Source organism: Schistocerca gregaria, unplaced genomic scaffold (assembly GCF_023897955.1).
Source record: "Schistocerca gregaria isolate iqSchGreg1 unplaced genomic scaffold, iqSchGreg1.2 ptg000392l, whole genome shotgun sequence".
Taxonomy (NCBI): Eukaryota; Metazoa; Arthropoda; class Insecta; order Orthoptera; family Acrididae; genus Schistocerca; species Schistocerca gregaria.
In genome coordinates, this window is record NW_026061831.1 from 1 (window position 1) to 23,054 (window position 23,054).

The 23,054-nt window shown below is 52.0% G+C and overlaps 47 non-coding genes across 47 annotated transcripts; 37 read left to right on the forward strand and 10 right to left on the reverse strand.

Annotated features, from left to right (window-relative positions):
• The first annotated feature begins 132 nt into the window (after positions 1 to 132).
• On the forward strand, positions 133 to 206 carry Trnai-aau (transfer RNA isoleucine (anticodon AAU)). Its single transcript has one exon. It is a non-coding gene; the product is annotated as a tRNA-Ile (tRNA).
• Positions 207 to 946: 740 nt separating this feature from the next.
• Positions 947 to 1,018, reverse strand: Trnag-ucc (transfer RNA glycine (anticodon UCC)). The gene has a single exon. It is a non-coding gene; the product is annotated as a tRNA-Gly (tRNA).
• Positions 1,019 to 1,349: 331 nt separating this feature from the next.
• Positions 1,350 to 1,420, forward strand: Trnag-gcc (transfer RNA glycine (anticodon GCC)). Its single transcript has one exon. It is a non-coding gene; the product is annotated as a tRNA-Gly (tRNA).
• Positions 1,421 to 1,714: 294 nt separating this feature from the next.
• On the forward strand, positions 1,715 to 1,787 carry Trnam-cau (transfer RNA methionine (anticodon CAU)). The gene has a single exon. It is a non-coding gene; the product is annotated as a tRNA-Met (tRNA).
• A 457-nt stretch (positions 1,788 to 2,244) lies between these two features.
• Positions 2,245 to 2,316, forward strand: Trnae-uuc (transfer RNA glutamic acid (anticodon UUC)). The gene has a single exon. It is a non-coding gene; the product is annotated as a tRNA-Glu (tRNA).
• A 258-nt stretch (positions 2,317 to 2,574) lies between these two features.
• Trnai-aau (transfer RNA isoleucine (anticodon AAU)) lies at positions 2,575 to 2,648 on the forward strand. Its single transcript has one exon. It is a non-coding gene; the product is annotated as a tRNA-Ile (tRNA).
• A 741-nt stretch (positions 2,649 to 3,389) lies between these two features.
• Trnag-ucc (transfer RNA glycine (anticodon UCC)) lies at positions 3,390 to 3,461 on the reverse strand. Its single transcript has one exon. It is a non-coding gene; the product is annotated as a tRNA-Gly (tRNA).
• A 331-nt stretch (positions 3,462 to 3,792) lies between these two features.
• Trnag-gcc (transfer RNA glycine (anticodon GCC)) lies at positions 3,793 to 3,863 on the forward strand. The gene has a single exon. It is a non-coding gene; the product is annotated as a tRNA-Gly (tRNA).
• Positions 3,864 to 4,156: 293 nt separating this feature from the next.
• On the forward strand, positions 4,157 to 4,229 carry Trnam-cau (transfer RNA methionine (anticodon CAU)). Its single transcript has one exon. It is a non-coding gene; the product is annotated as a tRNA-Met (tRNA).
• Positions 4,230 to 4,685: 456 nt separating this feature from the next.
• Positions 4,686 to 4,757, forward strand: Trnae-uuc (transfer RNA glutamic acid (anticodon UUC)). Its single transcript has one exon. It is a non-coding gene; the product is annotated as a tRNA-Glu (tRNA).
• A 257-nt stretch (positions 4,758 to 5,014) lies between these two features.
• Positions 5,015 to 5,088, forward strand: Trnai-aau (transfer RNA isoleucine (anticodon AAU)). The gene has a single exon. It is a non-coding gene; the product is annotated as a tRNA-Ile (tRNA).
• A 741-nt stretch (positions 5,089 to 5,829) lies between these two features.
• On the reverse strand, positions 5,830 to 5,901 carry Trnag-ucc (transfer RNA glycine (anticodon UCC)). Its single transcript has one exon. It is a non-coding gene; the product is annotated as a tRNA-Gly (tRNA).
• Positions 5,902 to 6,232: 331 nt separating this feature from the next.
• Positions 6,233 to 6,303, forward strand: Trnag-gcc (transfer RNA glycine (anticodon GCC)). Its single transcript has one exon. It is a non-coding gene; the product is annotated as a tRNA-Gly (tRNA).
• A 293-nt stretch (positions 6,304 to 6,596) lies between these two features.
• On the forward strand, positions 6,597 to 6,669 carry Trnam-cau (transfer RNA methionine (anticodon CAU)). The gene has a single exon. It is a non-coding gene; the product is annotated as a tRNA-Met (tRNA).
• A 456-nt stretch (positions 6,670 to 7,125) lies between these two features.
• Positions 7,126 to 7,197, forward strand: Trnae-uuc (transfer RNA glutamic acid (anticodon UUC)). The gene has a single exon. It is a non-coding gene; the product is annotated as a tRNA-Glu (tRNA).
• Positions 7,198 to 7,454: 257 nt separating this feature from the next.
• Positions 7,455 to 7,528, forward strand: Trnai-aau (transfer RNA isoleucine (anticodon AAU)). The gene has a single exon. It is a non-coding gene; the product is annotated as a tRNA-Ile (tRNA).
• A 741-nt stretch (positions 7,529 to 8,269) lies between these two features.
• Trnag-ucc (transfer RNA glycine (anticodon UCC)) lies at positions 8,270 to 8,341 on the reverse strand. Its single transcript has one exon. It is a non-coding gene; the product is annotated as a tRNA-Gly (tRNA).
• A 331-nt stretch (positions 8,342 to 8,672) lies between these two features.
• On the forward strand, positions 8,673 to 8,743 carry Trnag-gcc (transfer RNA glycine (anticodon GCC)). The gene has a single exon. It is a non-coding gene; the product is annotated as a tRNA-Gly (tRNA).
• Positions 8,744 to 9,036: 293 nt separating this feature from the next.
• Trnam-cau (transfer RNA methionine (anticodon CAU)) lies at positions 9,037 to 9,109 on the forward strand. Its single transcript has one exon. It is a non-coding gene; the product is annotated as a tRNA-Met (tRNA).
• A 456-nt stretch (positions 9,110 to 9,565) lies between these two features.
• On the forward strand, positions 9,566 to 9,637 carry Trnae-uuc (transfer RNA glutamic acid (anticodon UUC)). The gene has a single exon. It is a non-coding gene; the product is annotated as a tRNA-Glu (tRNA).
• Positions 9,638 to 9,894: 257 nt separating this feature from the next.
• Trnai-aau (transfer RNA isoleucine (anticodon AAU)) lies at positions 9,895 to 9,968 on the forward strand. The gene has a single exon. It is a non-coding gene; the product is annotated as a tRNA-Ile (tRNA).
• Positions 9,969 to 10,709: 741 nt separating this feature from the next.
• Positions 10,710 to 10,781, reverse strand: Trnag-ucc (transfer RNA glycine (anticodon UCC)). The gene has a single exon. It is a non-coding gene; the product is annotated as a tRNA-Gly (tRNA).
• A 331-nt stretch (positions 10,782 to 11,112) lies between these two features.
• Trnag-gcc (transfer RNA glycine (anticodon GCC)) lies at positions 11,113 to 11,183 on the forward strand. The gene has a single exon. It is a non-coding gene; the product is annotated as a tRNA-Gly (tRNA).
• Positions 11,184 to 11,476: 293 nt separating this feature from the next.
• On the forward strand, positions 11,477 to 11,549 carry Trnam-cau (transfer RNA methionine (anticodon CAU)). The gene has a single exon. It is a non-coding gene; the product is annotated as a tRNA-Met (tRNA).
• Positions 11,550 to 12,005: 456 nt separating this feature from the next.
• On the forward strand, positions 12,006 to 12,077 carry Trnae-uuc (transfer RNA glutamic acid (anticodon UUC)). Its single transcript has one exon. It is a non-coding gene; the product is annotated as a tRNA-Glu (tRNA).
• Positions 12,078 to 12,334: 257 nt separating this feature from the next.
• On the forward strand, positions 12,335 to 12,408 carry Trnai-aau (transfer RNA isoleucine (anticodon AAU)). The gene has a single exon. It is a non-coding gene; the product is annotated as a tRNA-Ile (tRNA).
• Positions 12,409 to 13,149: 741 nt separating this feature from the next.
• On the reverse strand, positions 13,150 to 13,221 carry Trnag-ucc (transfer RNA glycine (anticodon UCC)). The gene has a single exon. It is a non-coding gene; the product is annotated as a tRNA-Gly (tRNA).
• A 331-nt stretch (positions 13,222 to 13,552) lies between these two features.
• On the forward strand, positions 13,553 to 13,623 carry Trnag-gcc (transfer RNA glycine (anticodon GCC)). Its single transcript has one exon. It is a non-coding gene; the product is annotated as a tRNA-Gly (tRNA).
• A 293-nt stretch (positions 13,624 to 13,916) lies between these two features.
• On the forward strand, positions 13,917 to 13,989 carry Trnam-cau (transfer RNA methionine (anticodon CAU)). The gene has a single exon. It is a non-coding gene; the product is annotated as a tRNA-Met (tRNA).
• Positions 13,990 to 14,445: 456 nt separating this feature from the next.
• Trnae-uuc (transfer RNA glutamic acid (anticodon UUC)) lies at positions 14,446 to 14,517 on the forward strand. The gene has a single exon. It is a non-coding gene; the product is annotated as a tRNA-Glu (tRNA).
• A 257-nt stretch (positions 14,518 to 14,774) lies between these two features.
• On the forward strand, positions 14,775 to 14,848 carry Trnai-aau (transfer RNA isoleucine (anticodon AAU)). Its single transcript has one exon. It is a non-coding gene; the product is annotated as a tRNA-Ile (tRNA).
• Positions 14,849 to 15,589: 741 nt separating this feature from the next.
• On the reverse strand, positions 15,590 to 15,661 carry Trnag-ucc (transfer RNA glycine (anticodon UCC)). Its single transcript has one exon. It is a non-coding gene; the product is annotated as a tRNA-Gly (tRNA).
• A 331-nt stretch (positions 15,662 to 15,992) lies between these two features.
• Trnag-gcc (transfer RNA glycine (anticodon GCC)) lies at positions 15,993 to 16,063 on the forward strand. Its single transcript has one exon. It is a non-coding gene; the product is annotated as a tRNA-Gly (tRNA).
• Positions 16,064 to 16,356: 293 nt separating this feature from the next.
• On the forward strand, positions 16,357 to 16,429 carry Trnam-cau (transfer RNA methionine (anticodon CAU)). Its single transcript has one exon. It is a non-coding gene; the product is annotated as a tRNA-Met (tRNA).
• Positions 16,430 to 16,885: 456 nt separating this feature from the next.
• Trnae-uuc (transfer RNA glutamic acid (anticodon UUC)) lies at positions 16,886 to 16,957 on the forward strand. Its single transcript has one exon. It is a non-coding gene; the product is annotated as a tRNA-Glu (tRNA).
• A 257-nt stretch (positions 16,958 to 17,214) lies between these two features.
• On the forward strand, positions 17,215 to 17,288 carry Trnai-aau (transfer RNA isoleucine (anticodon AAU)). The gene has a single exon. It is a non-coding gene; the product is annotated as a tRNA-Ile (tRNA).
• Positions 17,289 to 18,029: 741 nt separating this feature from the next.
• Positions 18,030 to 18,101, reverse strand: Trnag-ucc (transfer RNA glycine (anticodon UCC)). The gene has a single exon. It is a non-coding gene; the product is annotated as a tRNA-Gly (tRNA).
• Positions 18,102 to 18,432: 331 nt separating this feature from the next.
• Positions 18,433 to 18,503, forward strand: Trnag-gcc (transfer RNA glycine (anticodon GCC)). Its single transcript has one exon. It is a non-coding gene; the product is annotated as a tRNA-Gly (tRNA).
• A 293-nt stretch (positions 18,504 to 18,796) lies between these two features.
• Positions 18,797 to 18,869, forward strand: Trnam-cau (transfer RNA methionine (anticodon CAU)). The gene has a single exon. It is a non-coding gene; the product is annotated as a tRNA-Met (tRNA).
• Positions 18,870 to 19,325: 456 nt separating this feature from the next.
• Trnae-uuc (transfer RNA glutamic acid (anticodon UUC)) lies at positions 19,326 to 19,397 on the forward strand. Its single transcript has one exon. It is a non-coding gene; the product is annotated as a tRNA-Glu (tRNA).
• Positions 19,398 to 19,654: 257 nt separating this feature from the next.
• On the forward strand, positions 19,655 to 19,728 carry Trnai-aau (transfer RNA isoleucine (anticodon AAU)). Its single transcript has one exon. It is a non-coding gene; the product is annotated as a tRNA-Ile (tRNA).
• Positions 19,729 to 20,469: 741 nt separating this feature from the next.
• On the reverse strand, positions 20,470 to 20,541 carry Trnag-ucc (transfer RNA glycine (anticodon UCC)). Its single transcript has one exon. It is a non-coding gene; the product is annotated as a tRNA-Gly (tRNA).
• Positions 20,542 to 20,872: 331 nt separating this feature from the next.
• On the forward strand, positions 20,873 to 20,943 carry Trnag-gcc (transfer RNA glycine (anticodon GCC)). The gene has a single exon. It is a non-coding gene; the product is annotated as a tRNA-Gly (tRNA).
• Positions 20,944 to 21,236: 293 nt separating this feature from the next.
• Trnam-cau (transfer RNA methionine (anticodon CAU)) lies at positions 21,237 to 21,309 on the forward strand. The gene has a single exon. It is a non-coding gene; the product is annotated as a tRNA-Met (tRNA).
• A 456-nt stretch (positions 21,310 to 21,765) lies between these two features.
• On the forward strand, positions 21,766 to 21,837 carry Trnae-uuc (transfer RNA glutamic acid (anticodon UUC)). Its single transcript has one exon. It is a non-coding gene; the product is annotated as a tRNA-Glu (tRNA).
• Positions 21,838 to 22,094: 257 nt separating this feature from the next.
• Trnai-aau (transfer RNA isoleucine (anticodon AAU)) lies at positions 22,095 to 22,168 on the forward strand. Its single transcript has one exon. It is a non-coding gene; the product is annotated as a tRNA-Ile (tRNA).
• A 741-nt stretch (positions 22,169 to 22,909) lies between these two features.
• Trnag-ucc (transfer RNA glycine (anticodon UCC)) lies at positions 22,910 to 22,981 on the reverse strand. Its single transcript has one exon. It is a non-coding gene; the product is annotated as a tRNA-Gly (tRNA).
• Positions 22,982 to 23,054: the final 73 nt, after the last annotated feature.

Consider the following 23,054-nt stretch of genomic DNA (forward strand, 5'->3'; position numbering starts at 1 on the left):
ACACTAGATCGCGTGTTCAGCGGAATAAAGGGAGAAGAGACCCTGGTCCACTGTTGGACTGCTACCATAGAAATGTTACCTGTAAATACGCAGAGCCACTCCGTCTAAGCGCTGGAAGACGGAGTGCACCGAGGCCCGTTAGCTCAGTTGGTTAGAGCGTCGTGCTAATAACGCGAAGGTCGTGGGTTCGATCCCCCCACGGGCCACTTCGATTTTACTACTTCAAAAAGGCAACGCCGATTTCCCCGGGCAAGTATGGTGACAAAGAAATCGTCACATTGTGTGGGAGCTGATAGGGGACCCGAAAGCGACTTGTCGGGACGCGCTAAAACACTTCACAGGTCACAGCACGCTGAACACACAGTTTGTCGTCCGATCACCGCTACTGCGCGACGCTGGGCGTTGTCAGTGCTTGGGCGGGTGACCGCCTGCGAACACAGGGCGCTGCCGACAGTTTCAATTCGTATTTCTCTTTTCTCGTCGGTTTCGGAGCTGCAGCGCTATTCGGTCTAGGGCACTGGCGCCACGTTTTGCCTCTCGGTATGCCAAGTCGCGCCGTGCGGCCACAGTGAAATGAAGGAGCGTGTTGTAAAATTTTCAACAAAGAAAAAAAGAAATGTGCTAGTAATAAAACTGAATTTGTCTGACAGAACATGTAAAATCACACAATGCACGATAACAGGCAGCAGGTCTTTACTTGAGGCATAAGTAATGTTGTGCCCGCCTCGCCATACCTCTCTCAGTCGTTTCGCGTGCTTGTCCTTCTGATATAGGCCGATTGGAGAGCGTCAGCTCTCGCGTCAGCCGAGCAAAGTCGAGACAAGTCGAGACTCAAGCGGAATCGACGCACACAATATAGGGTGGCCTGCAGCCAGTAAGAGGAGGAAGAAACATTAATTTAATGACGCGTGGCAAAAGTACTCATACGCAGAAGTAAAACGCAGGCTGCGGTGGCCGGGAATCGAACCCGGATCAACTGCTTGGAAGGCAACTATGCTGACCATTACACCACCACCGCACGCTTTTCTTCCGCGCACGCCGCGCTGTGTCTGCTTCCCGCCTGTCGGCGGCGGCTGAAGGTGGTCGCAGCAGCAGGCGCATTACGGGGTAGGCGAGCGCATCCAGACAGCGTCTCTACGCACATTTCGCGTCCTTTGGCAAGAGTCGTCGCGTGCGTGCGCCGCAACACTACTTAGACGATCGCGTTCGGGCGTCATTTTTAAGCAGTGCAGCGCAGGATTCAGCGTTTGTAGCATTCTCTCGAGAGGATGCCACGGCGCTGGACGGCAGTCCCACTTTCCCTTCAGACGTCTGCCGCGGAAAGCACAAGGAAGCTGCAAACTAGCTGAGCATCGGTGGTTCAGTGGTAGAATGCTCGCCTGCCACGCGGGCGGCCCGGGTTCGATTCCCGGCCGATGCATCATTTTGTTTTTTCCCCCGATAGTGGAGCTGCGTGTCCTTCGCACTCGAAGTGCGTGGGCCACGAGAATGAACCGCGGGATTCCGTGTGGAAACAACCAAACACGCAGCGCGCACGTCTTCTCGTTTGGACTCCTGCGTGCTATTGTGCATACTGGCGTCGGCCTATCATCGCAAGTTGCCTGCAGCGCCGGGAATGCACGTGTAGTAACAGAAAAAATGAGCCAGCAAGTGCAGACTCTCTACCACTAGTATTTGCTACTTGCCGAGATACCAGAAGGTTTGGCCATCACGTGCCTCGGTAGCGCAGTAGGCAGCGCGTAAGTCTCATAATCTTAAGGTCGTGAGTTCGATCCTCACCCGGGGCATTTAATTTACTTCCGTTCACAGCTAAATTGACGGCTCTGGGGTTGCGAAGGAGCAAAACAGCTTGTAGTTTGTTATCCATAAGGCTTCAACAACTCAGCGTGAAAATGCTTACTTCCCGTTATTACTACTTGCAGTTCTTTTGTGAAATTTTCAAGAAAAAATGTACTAGTAATAAAACTGAATTTCGTATGATATAACATGTAAAGTCACACAGTGTATGACCTGCTATATAATGACAGGCTGCAGGTCTTTACTTGCGAAATAAGTAAATAAATATTACTACTCACAGCTTTGCTTTTCCTCCTACCCCCTGTAACAACGAGGCCAAAAGCAACGGACTGTGACTTTTGCCATGCGCGCCTCGGCATGGGAGAGCGAAAAGATGCTCGCAAACAGGGAAAGTGCGACACGGAAAGCCAGTGGAGGGGGTGTAAACCCCAAAAATGAGCGTGCGCGTCCGGTGTGGTCTAGTGGCTAGGATACCTGGCTTTCACCCAGGAGGCCCGGGTTCGATTCCCGGTACCGGAATGTAATTTTTTCGGAACAAAACACGACAAGTTTGGACCCTGCGAAATGCTGTTTCACGTCCCTCCTCGCGTTATAGCTACTGGTTCATAAACGTGAGCTGAAAACAGTCGAGAGAAACGGGCACGCAATGAAATTACTACGAGCAGCGGAATAAAGGGAGAAGAGACCCTGGTCCACTGTTGGACTGCTACCATAGAAATGTTACCTGTAAATACGCAGAGCCACTCCGTCTAAGCGCTGGAAGACGGAGTGCACCGAGGCCCGTTAGCTCAGTTGGTTAGAGCGTCGTGCTAATAACGCGAAGGTCGTGGGTTCGATCCCCCCACGGGCCACTTCGATTTTACTACTTCAAAAAGGCAACGCCGATTTCCCCGGGCAAGTATGGTGACAAAGAAATCGTCACATTGTGTGGGAGCTGATAGGGGACCCGAAAGCGACTTGTCGGGACGCGCTAAAACACTTCACAGGTCACAGCACGCTGAACACACAGTTTGTCGTCCGATCACCGCTACTGCGCGACGCTGGGCGTTGTCAGTGCTTGGGCGGGTGACCGCCTGCGAACACAGGGCGCTGCCGACAGTTTCAATTCGTATTTCTCTTTTCTCGTCGGTTTCGGAGCTGCAGCGCTATTCGGTCTAGGGCACTGGCGCCACGTTTTGCCTCTCGGTATGCCAAGTCGCGCCGTGCGGCCACAGTGAAATGAAGGAGCGTGTTGTAAAATTTTCAACAAAGAAAAAAAGAAATGTGCTAGTAATAAAACTGAATTTGTCTGACAGAACATGTAAAATCACACAATGCACGATAACAGGCAGCAGGTCTTTACTTGAGGCATAAGTAATGTTGTGCCCGCCTCGCCATACCTCTCTCAGTCGTTTCGCGTGCTTGTCCTTCTGATATAGGCCGATTGGAGAGCGTCAGCTCTCGCGTCAGCCGAGCAAAGTCGAGACAAGTCGAGACTCAAGCGGAATCGACGCACACAATATAGGGTGGCCTGCAGCCAGTAAGAGGAGGAAAGAAACATTAATTTAATGACGCGTGGCAAAAGTACTCATACGCAGAAGTAAAACGCAGGCTGCGGTGGCCGGGAATCGAACCCGGATCAACTGCTTGGAAGGCAACTATGCTGACCATTACACCACCACCGCACGCTTTTCTTCCGCGCACGCCGCGCTGTGTCTGCTTCCCGCCTGTCGGCGGCGGCTGAAGGTGGTCGCAGCAGCAGGCGCATTACGGGGTAGGCGAGCGCATCCAGACAGCGTCTCTACGCACATTTCGCGTCCTTTGGCAAGAGTCGTCGCGTGCGTGCGCCGCAACACTACTTAGACGATCGCGTTCGGGCGTCATTTTTAAGCAGTGCAGCGCAGGATTCAGCGTTTGTAGCATTCTCTCGAGAGGATGCCACGGCGCTGGACGGCAGTCCCACTTTCCCTTCAGACGTCTGCCGCGGAAAGCACAAGGAAGCTGCAAACTAGCTGAGCATCGGTGGTTCAGTGGTAGAATGCTCGCCTGCCACGCGGGCGGCCCGGGTTCGATTCCCGGCCGATGCATCATTTTGTTTTTTCCCCGATAGTGGAGCTGCGTGTCCTTCGCACTCGAAGTGCGTGGGCCACGAGAATGAACCGCGGGATTCCGTGTGGAAACAACCAAACACGCAGCGCGCACGTCTTCTCGTTTGGACTCCTGCGTGCTATTGTGCATACTGGCGTCGGCCTATCATCGCAAGTTGCCTGCAGCGCCGGGAATGCACGTGTAGTAACAGAAAAAATGAGCCAGCAAGTGCAGACTCTCTACCACTAGTATTTGCTACTTGCCGAGATACCAGAAGGTTTGGCCATCACGTGCCTCGGTAGCGCAGTAGGCAGCGCGTAAGTCTCATAATCTTAAGGTCGTGAGTTCGATCCTCACCCGGGGCATTTAATTTACTTCCGTTCACAGCTAAATTGACGGCTCTGGGGTTGCGAAGGAGCAAAACAGCTTGTAGTTTGTTATCCATAAGGCTTCAACAACTCAGCGTGAAAATGCTTACTTCCCGTTATTACTACTTGCAGTTCTTTTGTGAAATTTTCAAGAAAAAATGTACTAGTAATAAAACTGAATTTCGTATGATATAACATGTAAAGTCACACAGTGTATGACCTGCTATATAATGACAGGCTGCAGGTCTTTACTTGCGAAATAAGTAAATAAATATTACTACTCACAGCTTTGCTTTTCCTCCTACCCCTGTAACAACGAGGCCAAAAGCAACGGACTGTGACTTTTGCCATGCGCGCCTCGGCATGGGAGAGCGAAAAGATGCTCGCAAACAGGGAAAGTGCGACACGGAAAGCCAGTGGAGGGGGTGTAAACCCCAAAAATGAGCGTGCGCGTCCGGTGTGGTCTAGTGGCTAGGATACCTGGCTTTCACCCAGGAGGCCCGGGTTCGATTCCCGGTACCGGAATGTAATTTTTTCGGAACAAAACACGACAAGTTTGGACCCTGCGAAATGCTGTTTCACGTCCTCCTCGCGTTATAGCTACTGGTTCATAAACGTGAGCTGAAAACAGTCGAGAGAAACGGGCACGCAATGAAATTACTACGAGCAGCGGAATAAAGGGAGAAGAGACCCTGGTCCACTGTTGGACTGCTACCATAGAAATGTTACCTGTAAATACGCAGAGCCACTCCGTCTAAGCGCTGGAAGACGGAGTGCACCGAGGCCCGTTAGCTCAGTTGGTTAGAGCGTCGTGCTAATAACGCGAAGGTCGTGGGTTCGATCCCCCCACGGGCCACTTCGATTTTACTACTTCAAAAAGGCAACGCCGATTTCCCCGGGCAAGTATGGTGACAAAGAAATCGTCACATTGTGTGGGAGCTGATAGGGGACCCGAAAGCGACTTGTCGGGACGCGCTAAAACACTTCACAGGTCACAGCACGCTGAACACACAGTTTGTCGTCCGATCACCGCTACTGCGCGACGCTGGGCGTTGTCAGTGCTTGGGCGGGTGACCGCCTGCGAACACAGGGCGCTGCCGACAGTTTCAATTCGTATTTCTCTTTTCTCGTCGGTTTCGGAGCTGCAGCGCTATTCGGTCTAGGGCACTGGCGCCACGTTTTGCCTCTCGGTATGCCAAGTCGCGCCGTGCGGCCACAGTGAAATGAAGGAGCGTGTTGTAAAATTTTCAACAAAGAAAAAAAGAAATGTGCTAGTAATAAAACTGAATTTGTCTGACAGAACATGTAAAATCACACAATGCACGATAACAGGCAGCAGGTCTTTACTTGAGGCATAAGTAATGTTGTGCCCGCCTCGCCATACCTCTCTCAGTCGTTTCGCGTGCTTGTCCTTCTGATATAGGCCGATTGGAGAGCGTCAGCTCTCGCGTCAGCCGAGCAAAGTCGAGACAAGTCGAGACTCAAGCGGAATCGACGCACACAATATAGGGTGGCCTGCAGCCAGTAAGAGGAGGAAAGAAACATTAATTTAATGACGCGTGGCAAAAGTACTCATACGCAGAAGTAAAACGCAGGCTGCGGTGGCCGGGAATCGAACCCGGATCAACTGCTTGGAAGGCAACTATGCTGACCATTACACCACCACCGCACGCTTTTCTTCCGCGCACGCCGCGCTGTGTCTGCTTCCCGCCTGTCGGCGGCGGCTGAAGGTGGTCGCAGCAGCAGGCGCATTACGGGGTAGGCGAGCGCATCCAGACAGCGTCTCTACGCACATTTCGCGTCCTTTGGCAAGAGTCGTCGCGTGCGTGCGCCGCAACACTACTTAGACGATCGCGTTCGGGCGTCATTTTTAAGCAGTGCAGCGCAGGATTCAGCGTTTGTAGCATTCTCTCGAGAGGATGCCACGGCGCTGGACGGCAGTCCCACTTTCCCTTCAGACGTCTGCCGCGGAAAGCACAAGGAAGCTGCAAACTAGCTGAGCATCGGTGGTTCAGTGGTAGAATGCTCGCCTGCCACGCGGGCGGCCCGGGTTCGATTCCCGGCCGATGCATCATTTTGTTTTTTCCCCGATAGTGGAGCTGCGTGTCCTTCGCACTCGAAGTGCGTGGGCCACGAGAATGAACCGCGGGATTCCGTGTGGAAACAACCAAACACGCAGCGCGCACGTCTTCTCGTTTGGACTCCTGCGTGCTATTGTGCATACTGGCGTCGGCCTATCATCGCAAGTTGCCTGCAGCGCCGGGAATGCACGTGTAGTAACAGAAAAAATGAGCCAGCAAGTGCAGACTCTCTACCACTAGTATTTGCTACTTGCCGAGATACCAGAAGGTTTGGCCATCACGTGCCTCGGTAGCGCAGTAGGCAGCGCGTAAGTCTCATAATCTTAAGGTCGTGAGTTCGATCCTCACCCGGGGCATTTAATTTACTTCCGTTCACAGCTAAATTGACGGCTCTGGGGTTGCGAAGGAGCAAAACAGCTTGTAGTTTGTTATCCATAAGGCTTCAACAACTCAGCGTGAAAATGCTTACTTCCCGTTATTACTACTTGCAGTTCTTTTGTGAAATTTTCAAGAAAAAATGTACTAGTAATAAAACTGAATTTCGTATGATATAACATGTAAAGTCACACAGTGTATGACCTGCTATATAATGACAGGCTGCAGGTCTTTACTTGCGAAATAAGTAAATAAATATTACTACTCACAGCTTTGCTTTTCCTCCTACCCCTGTAACAACGAGGCCAAAAGCAACGGACTGTGACTTTTGCCATGCGCGCCTCGGCATGGGAGAGCGAAAAGATGCTCGCAAACAGGGAAAGTGCGACACGGAAAGCCAGTGGAGGGGGTGTAAACCCCAAAAATAAGCGTGCGCGTCCGGTGTGGTCTAGTGGCTAGGATACCTGGCTTTCACCCAGGAGGCCCGGGTTCGATTCCCGGTACCGGAATGTAATTTTTTCGGAACAAAACACGACAAGTTTGGACCCTGCGAAATGCTGTTTCACGTCCTCCTCGCGTTATAGCTACTGGTTCATAAACGTGAGCTGAAAACAGTCGAGAGAAACGGGCACGCAATGAAATTACTACGAGCAGCGGAATAAAGGGAGAAGAGACCCTGGTCCACTGTTGGACTGCTACCATAGAAATGTTACCTGTAAATACGCAGAGCCACTCCGTCTAAGCGCTGGAAGACGGAGTGCACCGAGGCCCGTTAGCTCAGTTGGTTAGAGCGTCGTGCTAATAACGCGAAGGTCGTGGGTTCGATCCCCCCACGGGCCACTTCGATTTTACTACTTCAAAAAGGCAACGCCGATTTCCCCGGGCAAGTATGGTGACAAAGAAATCGTCACATTGTGTGGGAGCTGATAGGGGACCCGAAAGCGACTTGTCGGGACGCGCTAAAACACTTCACAGGTCACAGCACGCTGAACACACAGTTTGTCGTCCGATCACCGCTACTGCGCGACGCTGGGCGTTGTCAGTGCTTGGGCGGGTGACCGCCTGCGAACACAGGGCGCTGCCGACAGTTTCAATTCGTATTTCTCTTTTCTCGTCGGTTTCGGAGCTGCAGCGCTATTCGGTCTAGGGCACTGGCGCCACGTTTTGCCTCTCGGTATGCCAAGTCGCGCCGTGCGGCCACAGTGAAATGAAGGAGCGTGTTGTAAAATTTTCAACAAAGAAAAAAAGAAATGTGCTAGTAATAAAACTGAATTTGTCTGACAGAACATGTAAAATCACACAATGCACGATAACAGGCAGCAGGTCTTTACTTGAGGCATAAGTAATGTTGTGCCCGCCTCGCCATACCTCTCTCAGTCGTTTCGCGTGCTTGTCCTTCTGATATAGGCCGATTGGAGAGCGTCAGCTCTCGCGTCAGCCGAGCAAAGTCGAGACAAGTCGAGACTCAAGCGGAATCGACGCACACAATATAGGGTGGCCTGCAGCCAGTAAGAGGAGGAAAGAAACATTAATTTAATGACGCGTGGCAAAAGTACTCATACGCAGAAGTAAAACGCAGGCTGCGGTGGCCGGGAATCGAACCCGGATCAACTGCTTGGAAGGCAACTATGCTGACCATTACACCACCACCGCACGCTTTTCTTCCGCGCACGCCGCGCTGTGTCTGCTTCCCGCCTGTCGGCGGCGGCTGAAGGTGGTCGCAGCAGCAGGCGCATTACGGGGTAGGCGAGCGCATCCAGACAGCGTCTCTACGCACATTTCGCGTCCTTTGGCAAGAGTCGTCGCGTGCGTGCGCCGCAACACTACTTAGACGATCGCGTTCGGGCGTCATTTTTAAGCAGTGCAGCGCAGGATTCAGCGTTTGTAGCATTCTCTCGAGAGGATGCCACGGCGCTGGACGGCAGTCCCACTTTCCCTTCAGACGTCTGCCGCGGAAAGCACAAGGAAGCTGCAAACTAGCTGAGCATCGGTGGTTCAGTGGTAGAATGCTCGCCTGCCACGCGGGCGGCCCGGGTTCGATTCCCGGCCGATGCATCATTTTGTTTTTTCCCCGATAGTGGAGCTGCGTGTCCTTCGCACTCGAAGTGCGTGGGCCACGAGAATGAACCGCGGGATTCCGTGTGGAAACAACCAAACACGCAGCGCGCACGTCTTCTCGTTTGGACTCCTGCGTGCTATTGTGCATACTGGCGTCGGCCTATCATCGCAAGTTGCCTGCAGCGCCGGGAATGCACGTGTAGTAACAGAAAAAATGAGCCAGCAAGTGCAGACTCTCTACCACTAGTATTTGCTACTTGCCGAGATACCAGAAGGTTTGGCCATCACGTGCCTCGGTAGCGCAGTAGGCAGCGCGTAAGTCTCATAATCTTAAGGTCGTGAGTTCGATCCTCACCCGGGGCATTTAATTTACTTCCGTTCACAGCTAAATTGACGGCTCTGGGGTTGCGAAGGAGCAAAACAGCTTGTAGTTTGTTATCCATAAGGCTTCAACAACTCAGCGTGAAAATGCTTACTTCCCGTTATTACTACTTGCAGTTCTTTTGTGAAATTTTCAAGAAAAAATGTACTAGTAATAAAACTGAATTTCGTATGATATAACATGTAAAGTCACACAGTGTATGACCTGCTATATAATGACAGGCTGCAGGTCTTTACTTGCGAAATAAGTAAATAAATATTACTACTCACAGCTTTGCTTTTCCTCCTACCCCTGTAACAACGAGGCCAAAAGCAACGGACTGTGACTTTTGCCATGCGCGCCTCGGCATGGGAGAGCGAAAAGATGCTCGCAAACAGGGAAAGTGCGACACGGAAAGCCAGTGGAGGGGGTGTAAACCCCAAAAATAAGCGTGCGCGTCCGGTGTGGTCTAGTGGCTAGGATACCTGGCTTTCACCCAGGAGGCCCGGGTTCGATTCCCGGTACCGGAATGTAATTTTTTCGGAACAAAACACGACAAGTTTGGACCCTGCGAAATGCTGTTTCACGTCCTCCTCGCGTTATAGCTACTGGTTCATAAACGTGAGCTGAAAACAGTCGAGAGAAACGGGCACGCAATGAAATTACTACGAGCAGCGGAATAAAGGGAGAAGAGACCCTGGTCCACTGTTGGACTGCTACCATAGAAATGTTACCTGTAAATACGCAGAGCCACTCCGTCTAAGCGCTGGAAGACGGAGTGCACCGAGGCCCGTTAGCTCAGTTGGTTAGAGCGTCGTGCTAATAACGCGAAGGTCGTGGGTTCGATCCCCCCACGGGCCACTTCGATTTTACTACTTCAAAAAGGCAACGCCGATTTCCCCGGGCAAGTATGGTGACAAAGAAATCGTCACATTGTGTGGGAGCTGATAGGGGACCCGAAAGCGACTTGTCGGGACGCGCTAAAACACTTCACAGGTCACAGCACGCTGAACACACAGTTTGTCGTCCGATCACCGCTACTGCGCGACGCTGGGCGTTGTCAGTGCTTGGGCGGGTGACCGCCTGCGAACACAGGGCGCTGCCGACAGTTTCAATTCGTATTTCTCTTTTCTCGTCGGTTTCGGAGCTGCAGCGCTATTCGGTCTAGGGCACTGGCGCCACGTTTTGCCTCTCGGTATGCCAAGTCGCGCCGTGCGGCCACAGTGAAATGAAGGAGCGTGTTGTAAAATTTTCAACAAAGAAAAAAAGAAATGTGCTAGTAATAAAACTGAATTTGTCTGACAGAACATGTAAAATCACACAATGCACGATAACAGGCAGCAGGTCTTTACTTGAGGCATAAGTAATGTTGTGCCCGCCTCGCCATACCTCTCTCAGTCGTTTCGCGTGCTTGTCCTTCTGATATAGGCCGATTGGAGAGCGTCAGCTCTCGCGTCAGCCGAGCAAAGTCGAGACAAGTCGAGACTCAAGCGGAATCGACGCACACAATATAGGGTGGCCTGCAGCCAGTAAGAGGAGGAAAGAAACATTAATTTAATGACGCGTGGCAAAAGTACTCATACGCAGAAGTAAAACGCAGGCTGCGGTGGCCGGGAATCGAACCCGGATCAACTGCTTGGAAGGCAACTATGCTGACCATTACACCACCACCGCACGCTTTTCTTCCGCGCACGCCGCGCTGTGTCTGCTTCCCGCCTGTCGGCGGCGGCTGAAGGTGGTCGCAGCAGCAGGCGCATTACGGGGTAGGCGAGCGCATCCAGACAGCGTCTCTACGCACATTTCGCGTCCTTTGGCAAGAGTCGTCGCGTGCGTGCGCCGCAACACTACTTAGACGATCGCGTTCGGGCGTCATTTTTAAGCAGTGCAGCGCAGGATTCAGCGTTTGTAGCATTCTCTCGAGAGGATGCCACGGCGCTGGACGGCAGTCCCACTTTCCCTTCAGACGTCTGCCGCGGAAAGCACAAGGAAGCTGCAAACTAGCTGAGCATCGGTGGTTCAGTGGTAGAATGCTCGCCTGCCACGCGGGCGGCCCGGGTTCGATTCCCGGCCGATGCATCATTTTGTTTTTTCCCCGATAGTGGAGCTGCGTGTCCTTCGCACTCGAAGTGCGTGGGCCACGAGAATGAACCGCGGGATTCCGTGTGGAAACAACCAAACACGCAGCGCGCACGTCTTCTCGTTTGGACTCCTGCGTGCTATTGTGCATACTGGCGTCGGCCTATCATCGCAAGTTGCCTGCAGCGCCGGGAATGCACGTGTAGTAACAGAAAAAATGAGCCAGCAAGTGCAGACTCTCTACCACTAGTATTTGCTACTTGCCGAGATACCAGAAGGTTTGGCCATCACGTGCCTCGGTAGCGCAGTAGGCAGCGCGTAAGTCTCATAATCTTAAGGTCGTGAGTTCGATCCTCACCCGGGGCATTTAATTTACTTCCGTTCACAGCTAAATTGACGGCTCTGGGGTTGCGAAGGAGCAAAACAGCTTGTAGTTTGTTATCCATAAGGCTTCAACAACTCAGCGTGAAAATGCTTACTTCCCGTTATTACTACTTGCAGTTCTTTTGTGAAATTTTCAAGAAAAAATGTACTAGTAATAAAACTGAATTTCGTATGATATAACATGTAAAGTCACACAGTGTATGACCTGCTATATAATGACAGGCTGCAGGTCTTTACTTGCGAAATAAGTAAATAAATATTACTACTCACAGCTTTGCTTTTCCTCCTACCCCTGTAACAACGAGGCCAAAAGCAACGGACTGTGACTTTTGCCATGCGCGCCTCGGCATGGGAGAGCGAAAAGATGCTCGCAAACAGGGAAAGTGCGACACGGAAAGCCAGTGGAGGGGGTGTAAACCCCAAAAATAAGCGTGCGCGTCCGGTGTGGTCTAGTGGCTAGGATACCTGGCTTTCACCCAGGAGGCCCGGGTTCGATTCCCGGTACCGGAATGTAATTTTTTCGGAACAAAACACGACAAGTTTGGACCCTGCGAAATGCTGTTTCACGTCCTCCTCGCGTTATAGCTACTGGTTCATAAACGTGAGCTGAAAACAGTCGAGAGAAACGGGCACGCAATGAAATTACTACGAGCAGCGGAATAAAGGGAGAAGAGACCCTGGTCCACTGTTGGACTGCTACCATAGAAATGTTACCTGTAAATACGCAGAGCCACTCCGTCTAAGCGCTGGAAGACGGAGTGCACCGAGGCCCGTTAGCTCAGTTGGTTAGAGCGTCGTGCTAATAACGCGAAGGTCGTGGGTTCGATCCCCCCACGGGCCACTTCGATTTTACTACTTCAAAAAGGCAACGCCGATTTCCCCGGGCAAGTATGGTGACAAAGAAATCGTCACATTGTGTGGGAGCTGATAGGGGACCCGAAAGCGACTTGTCGGGACGCGCTAAAACACTTCACAGGTCACAGCACGCTGAACACACAGTTTGTCGTCCGATCACCGCTACTGCGCGACGCTGGGCGTTGTCAGTGCTTGGGCGGGTGACCGCCTGCGAACACAGGGCGCTGCCGACAGTTTCAATTCGTATTTCTCTTTTCTCGTCGGTTTCGGAGCTGCAGCGCTATTCGGTCTAGGGCACTGGCGCCACGTTTTGCCTCTCGGTATGCCAAGTCGCGCCGTGCGGCCACAGTGAAATGAAGGAGCGTGTTGTAAAATTTTCAACAAAGAAAAAAAGAAATGTGCTAGTAATAAAACTGAATTTGTCTGACAGAACATGTAAAATCACACAATGCACGATAACAGGCAGCAGGTCTTTACTTGAGGCATAAGTAATGTTGTGCCCGCCTCGCCATACCTCTCTCAGTCGTTTCGCGTGCTTGTCCTTCTGATATAGGCCGATTGGAGAGCGTCAGCTCTCGCGTCAGCCGAGCAAAGTCGAGACAAGTCGAGACTCAAGCGGAATCGACGCACACAATATAGGGTGGCCTGCAGCCAGTAAGAGGAGGAAAGAAACATTAATTTAATGACGCGTGGCAAAAGTACTCATACGCAGAAGTAAAACGCAGGCTGCGGTGGCCGGGAATCGAACCCGGATCAACTGCTTGGAAGGCAACTATGCTGACCATTACACCACCACCGCACGCTTTTCTTCCGCGCACGCCGCGCTGTGTCTGCTTCCCGCCTGTCGGCGGCGGCTGAAGGTGGTCGCAGCAGCAGGCGCATTACGGGGTAGGCGAGCGCATCCAGACAGCGTCTCTACGCACATTTCGCGTCCTTTGGCAAGAGTCGTCGCGTGCGTGCGCCGCAACACTACTTAGACGATCGCGTTCGGGCGTCATTTTTAAGCAGTGCAGCGCAGGATTCAGCGTTTGTAGCATTCTCTCGAGAGGATGCCACGGCGCTGGACGGCAGTCCCACTTTCCCTTCAGACGTCTGCCGCGGAAAGCACAAGGAAGCTGCAAACTAGCTGAGCATCGGTGGTTCAGTGGTAGAATGCTCGCCTGCCACGCGGGCGGCCCGGGTTCGATTCCCGGCCGATGCATCATTTTGTTTTTTCCCCGATAGTGGAGCTGCGTGTCCTTCGCACTCGAAGTGCGTGGGCCACGAGAATGAACCGCGGGATTCCGTGTGGAAACAACCAAACACGCAGCGCGCACGTCTTCTCGTTTGGACTCCTGCGTGCTATTGTGCATACTGGCGTCGGCCTATCATCGCAAGTTGCCTGCAGCGCCGGGAATGCACGTGTAGTAACAGAAAAAATGAGCCAGCAAGTGCAGACTCTCTACCACTAGTATTTGCTACTTGCCGAGATACCAGAAGGTTTGGCCATCACGTGCCTCGGTAGCGCAGTAGGCAGCGCGTAAGTCTCATAATCTTAAGGTCGTGAGTTCGATCCTCACCCGGGGCATTTAATTTACTTCCGTTCACAGCTAAATTGACGGCTCTGGGGTTGCGAAGGAGCAAAACAGCTTGTAGTTTGTTATCCATAAGGCTTCAACAACTCAGCGTGAAAATGCTTACTTCCCGTTATTACTACTTGCAGTTCTTTTGTGAAATTTTCAAGAAAAAATGTACTAGTAATAAAACTGAATTTCGTATGATATAACATGTAAAGTCACACAGTGTATGACCTGCTATATAATGACAGGCTGCAGGTCTTTACTTGCGAAATAAGTAAATAAATATTACTACTCACAGCTTTGCTTTTCCTCCTACCCCTGTAACAACGAGGCCAAAAGCAACGGACTGTGACTTTTGCCATGCGCGCCTCGGCATGGGAGAGCGAAAAGATGCTCGCAAACAGGGAAAGTGCGACACGGAAAGCCAGTGGAGAGGGTGTAAACCCCAAAAATGAGCGTGCGCGTCCGGTGTGGTCTAGTGGCTAGGATACCTGGCTTTCACCCAGGAGGCCCGGGTTCGATTCCCGGTACCGGAATGTAATTTTTTCGGAACAAAACACGACAAGTTTGGACCCTGCGAAATGCTGTTTCACGTCCTCCTCGCGTTATAGCTACTGGTTCATAAACGTGAGCTGAAAACAGTCGAGAGAAACGGGCACGCAATGAAATTACTACGAGCAGCGGAATAAAGGGAGAAGAGACCCTGGTCCACTGTTGGACTGCTACCATAGAAATGTTACCTGTAAATACGCAGAGCCACTCCGTCTAAGCGCTGGAAGACGGAGTGCACCGAGGCCCGTTAGCTCAGTTGGTTAGAGCGTCGTGCTAATAACGCGAAGGTCGTGGGTTCGATCCCCCCACGGGCCACTTCGATTTTACTACTTCAAAAAGGCAACGCCGATTTCCCCGGGCAAGTATGGTGACAAAGAAATCGTCACATTGTGTGGGAGCTGATAGGGGACCCGAAAGCGACTTGTCGGGACGCGCTAAAACACTTCACAGGTCACAGCACGCTGAACACACAGTTTGTCGTCCGATCACCGCTACTGCGCGACGCTGGGCGTTGTCAGTGCTTGGGCGGGTGACCGCCTGCGAACACAGGGCGCTGCCGACAGTTTCAATTCGTATTTCTCTTTTCTCGTCGGTTTCGGAGCTGCAGCGCTATTCGGTCTAGGGCACTGGCGCCACGTTTTGCCTCTCGGTATGCCAAGTCGCGCCGTGCGGCCACAGTGAAATGAAGGAGCGTGTTGTAAAATTTTCAACAAAGAAAAAAAGAAATGTGCTAGTAATAAAACTGAATTTGTCTGACAGAACATGTAAAATCACACAATGCACGATAACAGGCAGCAGGTCTTTACTTGAGGCATAAGTAATGTTGTGCCCGCCTCGCCATACCTCTCTCAGTCGTTTCGCGTGCTTGTCCTTCTGATATAGGCCGATTGGAGAGCGTCAGCTCTCGCGTCAGCCGAGCAAAGTCGAGACAAGTCGAGACTCAAGCGGAATCGACGCACACAATATAGGGTGGCCTGCAGCCAGTAAGAGGAGGAAAGAAACATTAATTTAATGACGCGTGGCAAAAGTACTCATACGCAGAAGTAAAACGCAGGCTGCGGTGGCCGGGAATCGAACCCGGATCAACTGCTTGGAAGGCAACTATGCTGACCATTACACCACCACCGCACGCTTTTCTTCCGCGCACGCCGCGCTGTGTCTGCTTCCCGCCTGTCGGCGGCGGCTGAAGGTGGTCGCAGCAGCAGGCGCATTACGGGGTAGGCGAGCGCATCCAGACAGCGTCTCTACGCACATTTCGCGTCCTTTGGCAAGAGTCGTCGCGTGCGTGCGCCGCAACACTACTTAGACGATCGCGTTCGGGCGTCATTTTTAAGCAGTGCAGCGCAGGATTCAGCGTTTGTAGCATTCTCTCGAGAGGATGCCACGGCGCTGGACGGCAGTCCCACTTTCCCTTCAGACGTCTGCCGCGGAAAGCACAAGGAAGCTGCAAACTAGCTGAGCATCGGTGGTTCAGTGGTAGAATGCTCGCCTGCCACGCGGGCGGCCCGGGTTCGATTCCCGGCCGATGCATCATTTTGTTTTTTCCCCGATAGTGGAGCTGCGTGTCCTTCGCACTCGAAGTGCGTGGGCCACGAGAATGAACCGCGGGATTCCGTGTGGAAACAACCAAACACGCAGCGCGCACGTCTTCTCGTTTGGACTCCTGCGTGCTATTGTGCATACTGGCGTCGGCCTATCATCGCAAGTTGCCTGCAGCGCCGGGAATGCACGTGTAGTAACAGAAAAAATGAGCCAGCAAGTGCAGACTCTCTACCACTAGTATTTGCTACTTGCCGAGATACCAGAAGGTTTGGCCATCACGTGCCTCGGTAGCGCAGTAGGCAGCGCGTAAGTCTCATAATCTTAAGGTCGTGAGTTCGATCCTCACCCGGGGCATTTAATTTACTTCCGTTCACAGCTAAATTGACGGCTCTGGGGTTGCGAAGGAGCAAAACAGCTTGTAGTTTGTTATCCATAAGGCTTCAACAACTCAGCGTGAAAATGCTTACTTCCCGTTATTACTACTTGCAGTTCTTTTGTGAAATTTTCAAGAAAAAATGTACTAGTAATAAAACTGAATTTCGTATGATATAACATGTAAAGTCACACAGTGTATGACCTGCTATATAATGACAGGCTGCAGGTCTTTACTTGCGAAATAAGTAAATAAATATTACTACTCACAGCTTTGCTTTTCCTCCTACCCCTGTAACAACGAGGCCAAAAGCAACGGACTGTGACTTTTGCCATGCGCGCCTCGGCATGGGAGAGCGAAAAGATGCTCGCAAACAGGGAAAGTGCGACACGGAAAGCCAGTGGAGGGGGTGTAAACCCCAAAAATGAGCGTGCGCGTCCGGTGTGGTCTAGTGGCTAGGATACCTGGCTTTCACCCAGGAGGCCCGGGTTCGATTCCCGGTACCGGAATGTAATTTTTTCGGAACAAAACACGACAAGTTTGGACCCTGCGAAATGCTGTTTCACGTCCTCCTCGCGTTATAGCTACTGGTTCATAAACGTGAGCTGAAAACAGTCGAGAGAAACGGGCACGCAATGAAATTACTACGAGCAGCGGAATAAAGGGAGAAGAGACCCTGGTCCACTGTTGGACTGCTACCATAGAAATGTTACCTGTAAATACGCAGAGCCACTCCGTCTAAGCGCTGGAAGACGGAGTGCACCGAGGCCCGTTAGCTCAGTTGGTTAGAGCGTCGTGCTAATAACGCGAAGGTCGTGGGTTCGATCCCCCCACGGGCCACTTCGATTTTACTACTTCAAAAAGGCAACGCCGATTTCCCCGGGCAAGTATGGTGACAAAGAAATCGTCACATTGTGTGGGAGCTGATAGGGGACCCGAAAGCGACTTGTCGGGACGCGCTAAAACACTTCACAGGTCACAGCACGCTGAACACACAGTTTGTCGTCCGATCACCGCTACTGCGCGACGCTGGGCGTTGTCAGTGCTTGGGCGGGTGACCGCCTGCGAACACAGGGCGCTGCCGACAGTTTCAATTCGTATTTCTCTTTTCTCGTCGGTTTCGGAGCTGCAGCGCTATTCGGTCTAGGGCACTGGCGCCACGTTTTGCCTCTCGGTATGCCAAGTCGCGCCGTGCGGCCACAGTGAAATGAAGGAGCGTGTTGTAAAATTTTCAACAAAGAAAAAAAGAAATGTGCTAGTAATAAAACTGAATTTGTCTGACAGAACATGTAAAATCACACAATGCACGATAACAGGCAGCAGGTCTTTACTTGAGGCATAAGTAATGTTGTGCCCGCCTCGCCATACCTCTCTCAGTCGTTTCGCGTGCTTGTCCTTCTGATATAGGCCGATTGGAGAGCGTCAGCTCTCGCGTCAGCCGAGCAAAGTCGAGACAAGTCGAGACTCAAGCGGAATCGACGCACACAATATAGGGTGGCCTGCAGCCAGTAAGAGGAGGAAAGAAACATTAATTTAATGACGCGTGGCAAAAGTACTCATACGCAGAAGTAAAACGCAGGCTGCGGTGGCCGGGAATCGAACCCGGATCAACTGCTTGGAAGGCAACTATGCTGACCATTACACCACCACCGCACGCTTTTCTTCCGCGCACGCCGCGCTGTGTCTGCTTCCCGCCTGTCGGCGGCGGCTGAAGGTGGTCGCAGCAGCAGGCGCATTACGGGGTAGGCGAGCGCATCCAGACAGCGTCTCTACGCACATTTCGCGTCCTTTGGCAAGAGTCGTCGCGTGCGTGCGCCGCAACACTACTTAGACGATCGCGTTCGGGCGTCATTTTTAAGCAGTGCAGCGCAGGATTCAGCGTTTGTAGCATTCTCTCGAGAGGATGCCACGGCGCTGGACGGCAGTCCCACTTTCCCTTCAGACGTCTGCCGCGGAAAGCACAAGGAAGCTGCAAACTAGCTGAGCATCGGTGGTTCAGTGGTAGAATGCTCGCCTGCCACGCGGGCGGCCCGGGTTCGATTCCCGGCCGATGCATCATTTTGTTTTTTCCCCGATAGTGGAGCTGCGTGTCCTTCGCACTCGAAGTGCGTGGGCCACGAGAATGAACCGCGGGATTCCGTGTGGAAACAACCAAACACGCAGCGCGCACGTCTTCTCGTTTGGACTCCTGCGTGCTATTGTGCATACTGGCGTCGGCCTATCATCGCAAGTTGCCTGCAGCGCCGGGAATGCACGTGTAGTAACAGAAAAAATGAGCCAGCAAGTGCAGACTCTCTACCACTAGTATTTGCTACTTGCCGAGATACCAGAAGGTTTGGCTATCACGTGCCTCGGTAGCGCAGTAGGCAGCGCGTAAGTCTCATAATCTTAAGGTCGTGAGTTCGATCCTCACCCGGGGCATTTAATTTACTTCCGTTCACAGCTAAATTGACGGCTCTGGGGTTGCGAAGGAGCAAAACAGCTTGTAGTTTGTTATCCATAAGGCTTCAACAACTCAGCGTGAAAATGCTTACTTCCCGTTATTACTACTTGCAGTTCTTTTGTGAAATTTTCAAGAAAAAATGTACTAGTAATAAAACTGAATTTCGTATGATATAACATGTAAAGTCACACAGTGTATGACCTGCTATATAATGACAGGCTGCAGGTCTTTACTTGCGAAATAAGTAAATAAATATTACTACTCACAGCTTTGCTTTTCCTCCTACCCCTGTAACAACGAGGCCAAAAGCAACGGACTGTGACTTTTGCCATGCGCGCCTCGGCATGGGAGAGCGAAAAGATGCTCGCAAACAGGGAAAGTGCGACACGGAAAGCCAGTGGAGGGGGTGTAAACCCCAAAAATAAGCGTGCGCGTCCGGTGTGGTCTAGTGGCTAGGATACCTGGCTTTCACCCAGGAGGCCCGGGTTCGATTCCCGGTACCGGAATGTAATTTTTTCGGAACAAAACACGACAAGTTTGGACCCTGCGAAATGCTGTTTCACGTCCTCCTCGCGTTATAGCTACTGGTTCATAAACGTGAGCTGAAAACAGTCGAGAGAAACGGGCACGCAATGAAATTACTACGAGCAGCGGAATAAAGGGAGAAGAGACCCTGGTCCACTGTTGGACTGCTACCATAGAAATGTTACCTGTAAATACGCAGAGCCACTCCGTCTAAGCGCTGGAAGACGGAGTGCACCGAGGCCCGTTAGCTCAGTTGGTTAGAGCGTCGTGCTAATAACGCGAAGGTCGTGGGTTCGATCCCCCCACGGGCCACTTCGATTTTACTACTTCAAAAAGGCAACGCCGATTTCCCCGGGCAAGTATGGTGACAAAGAAATCGTCACATTGTGTGGGAGCTGATAGGGGACCCGAAAGCGACTTGTCGGGACGCGCTAAAACACTTCACAGGTCACAGCACGCTGAACACACAGTTTGTCGTCCGATCACCGCTACTGCGCGACGCTGGGCGTTGTCAGTGCTTGGGCGGGTGACCGCCTGCGAACACAGGGCGCTGCCGACAGTTTCAATTCGTATTTCTCTTTTCTCGTCGGTTTCGGAGCTGCAGCGCTATTCGGTCTAGGGCACTGGCGCCACGTTTTGCCTCTCGGTATGCCAAGTCGCGCCGTGCGGCCACAGTGAAATGAAGGAGCGTGTTGTAAAATTTTCAACAAAGAAAAAAAGAAATGTGCTAGTAATAAAACTGAATTTGTCTGACAGAACATGTAAAATCACACAATGCACGATAACAGGCAGCAGGTCTTTACTTGAGGCATAAGTAATGTTGTGCCCGCCTCGCCATACCTCTCTCAGTCGTTTCGCGTGCTTGTCCTTCTGATATAGGCCGATTGGAGAGCGTCAGCTCTCGCGTCAGCCGAGCAAAGTCGAGACAAGTCGAGACTCAAGCGGAATCGACGCACACAATATAGGGTGGCCTGCAGCCAGTAAGAGGAGGAAAGAAACATTAATTTAATGACGCGTGGCAAAAGTACTCATACGCAGAAGTAAAACGCAGGCTGCGGTGGCCGGGAATCGAACCCGGATCAACTGCTTGGAAGGCAACTATGCTGACCATTACACCACCACCGCACGCTTTTCTTCCGCGCACGCCGCGCTGTGTCTGCTTCCCGCCTGTCGGCGGCGGCTGAAGGTGGTCGCAGCAGCAGGCGCATTACGGGGTAGGCGAGCGCATCCAGACAGCGTCTCTACGCACATTTCGCGTCCTTTGGCAAGAGTCGTCGCGTGCGTGCGCCGCAACACTACTTAGACGATCGCGTTCGGGCGTCATTACACTAGATCGCGTGTTAGGATTCAGCGTTTGTAGCATTCTCTCGAGAGGATGCCACGGCGCTGGACGGCAGTCCCACTTTCCCTTCAGACGTCTGCCGCGGAAAGCACAAGGAAGCTGCAAACTAGCTGAGCATCGGTGGTTCAGTGGTAGAATGCTCGCCTGCCACGCGGGCGGCCCGGGTTCGATTCCCGGCCGATGCATCATTTTGTTTTTTCCCCGATAGTGGAGCTGCGTGTCCTTCGCACTCGAAGTGCGTGGGCCACGAGAATGAACCGCGGGATTCCGTGTGGAAACAACCAAACACGCAGCGCGCACGTCTTCTCGTTTGGACTCCTGCGTGCTATTGTGCATACTGGCGTCGGCCTATCATCGCAAGTTGCCTGCAGCGCCGGGAATGCACGTGTAGTAACAGAAAAAATGAGCCAGCAAGTGCAGACTCTCTACCACTAGTATTTGCTACTTGCCGAGATACCAGAAGGTTTGGCCATCACGTGCCTCGGTAGCGCAGTAGGCAGCGCGTAAGTCTCATAATCTTAAGGTCGTGAGTTCGATCCTCACCCGGGGCATTTAATTTACTTCCGTTCACAGCTAAATTGACGGCTCTGGGGTTGCGAAGGAGCAAAACAGCTTGTAGTTTGTTATCCATAAGGCTTCAACAACTCAGCGTGAAAATGCTTACTTCCCGTTATTACTACTTGCAGTTCTTTTGTGAAATTTTCAAGAAAAAATGTACTAGTAATAAAACTGAATTTCGTATGATATAACATGTAAAGTCACACAGTGTATGACCTGCTATATAATGACAGGCTGCAGGTCTTTACTTGCGAAATAAGTAAATAAATATTACTACTCACAGCTTTGCTTTTCCTCCTACCCCTGTAACAACGAGGCCAAAAGCAACGGACTGTGACTTTTGCCATGCGCGCCTCGGCATGGGAGAGCGAAAAGATGCTCGCAAACAGGGAAAGTGCGACACGGAAAGCCAGTGGAGGGGGTGTAAACCCCAAAAATAAGCGTGCGCGTCCGGTGTGGTCTAGTGGCTAGGATACCTGGCTTTCACCCAGGAGGCCCGGGTTCGATTCCCGGTACCGGAATGTAATTTTTTCGGAACAAAACACGACAAGTTTGGACCCTGCGAAATGCTGTTTCACGTCCTCCTCGCGTTATAGCTACTGGTTCATAAACGTGAGCTGAAAACAGTCGAGAGAAACGGGCACGCAATGAAATTACTACGAGCAGCGGAATAAAGGGAGAAGAGACCCTGGTCCACTGTTGGACTGCTACCATAGAAATGTTACCTGTAAATACGCAGAGCCACTCCGTCTAAGCGCTGGAAGACGGAGTGCACCGAGGCCCGTTAGCTCAGTTGGTTAGAGCGTCGTGCTAATAACGCGAAGGTCGTGGGTTCGATCCCCCCACGGGCCACTTCGATTTTACTACTTCAAAAAGGCAACGCCGATTTCCCCGGGCAAGTATGGTGACAAAGAAATCGTCACATTGTGTGGGAGCTGATAGGGGACCCGAAAGCGACTTGTCGGGACGCGCTAAAACACTTCACAGGTCACAGCACGCTGAACACACAGTTTGTCGTCCGATCACCGCTACTGCGCGACGCTGGGCGTTGTCAGTGCTTGGGCGGGTGACCGCCTGCGAACACAGGGCGCTGCCGACAGTTTCAATTCGTATTTCTCTTTTCTCGTCGGTTTCGGAGCTGCAGCGCTATTCGGTCTAGGGCACTGGCGCCACGTTTTGCCTCTCGGTATGCCAAGTCGCGCCGTGCGGCCACAGTGAAATGAAGGAGCGTGTTGTAAAATTTTCAACAAAGAAAAAAAGAAATGTGCTAGTAATAAAACTGAATTTGTCTGACAGAACATGTAAAATCACACAATGCACGATAACAGGCAGCAGGTCTTTACTTGAGGCATAAGTAATGTTGTGCCCGCCTCGCCATACCTCTCTCAGTCGTTTCGCGTGCTTGTCCTTCTGATATAGGCCGATTGGAGAGCGTCAGCTCTCGCGTCAGCCGAGCAAAGTCGAGACAAGTCGAGACTCAAGCGGAATCGACGCACACAATATAGGGTGGCCTGCAGCCAGTAAGAGGAGGAAAGAAACATTAATTTAATGACGCGTGGCAAAAGTACTCATACGCAGAAGTAAAACGCAGGCTGCGGTGGCCGGGAATCGAACCCGGATCAACTGCTTGGAAGGCAACTATGCTGACCATTACACCACCACCGCACGCTTTTCTTCCGCGCACGCCGCGCTGTGTCTGCTTCCCGCCTGTCGGCGGCGGCTGAAGGTGGTCGCAGCA